Raw genomic sequence first — 731 nt, 5'->3', positions numbered from 1 at the left:
ACGCAGACACACACGCAGACACGGTTACACACACAGACACACACACAGACACACGCAGACACACCCGCAGACACACACACGGACACACCTGCAGACACACACACATACACGCTTACACACATGCAGACACACGCGCAGACAAACACGCAGACACACACGCGCAGACACGCAAACACACATACTCAGACACACGGTTACACTCACACAGACACACATGCAGACACACACACGCAGACACACACGTAGACACACGCACAGACGCACACATGCCAACACATGCTTACACACATGCAGACACACACACGGAGATAGACGCAGACACACACACGCAGACACACAGACACACGCAGACACACACAGACAGACGGTTATACACACACAGACACACATGTAGACAGACACACGCAGAGACACAGACACACACAGACACACACACGCAGACACACACTCAGACACACACATGCATTTACACACGCATACACACACACAGACACACGCAGACACACATGCAGACACCCACACACATTCACACACGGAGACACACACAGGCAGACACACACACAGAAACACACAGGCAGACGCACGTAGACACACATGCAGACACACACGCAGACACACACAAGCAGACACACGCAGACACAGATGCAGACACACACACGCATAAACATGGTTACACACAGAGACACACATGTAGACACACATGTAGACACTCACGCAGACACACACACATG

Source organism: Budorcas taxicolor, unplaced genomic scaffold, assembly GCF_023091745.1.
Source record: "Budorcas taxicolor isolate Tak-1 unplaced genomic scaffold, Takin1.1 scaffold505, whole genome shotgun sequence".
In the NCBI taxonomy this organism is placed as follows: Eukaryota; Metazoa; Chordata; class Mammalia; order Artiodactyla; family Bovidae; genus Budorcas; species Budorcas taxicolor.
The sequence above is the reverse complement of the archived record's forward strand: the minus strand, read 5'-3'. Positions refer to the sequence as shown.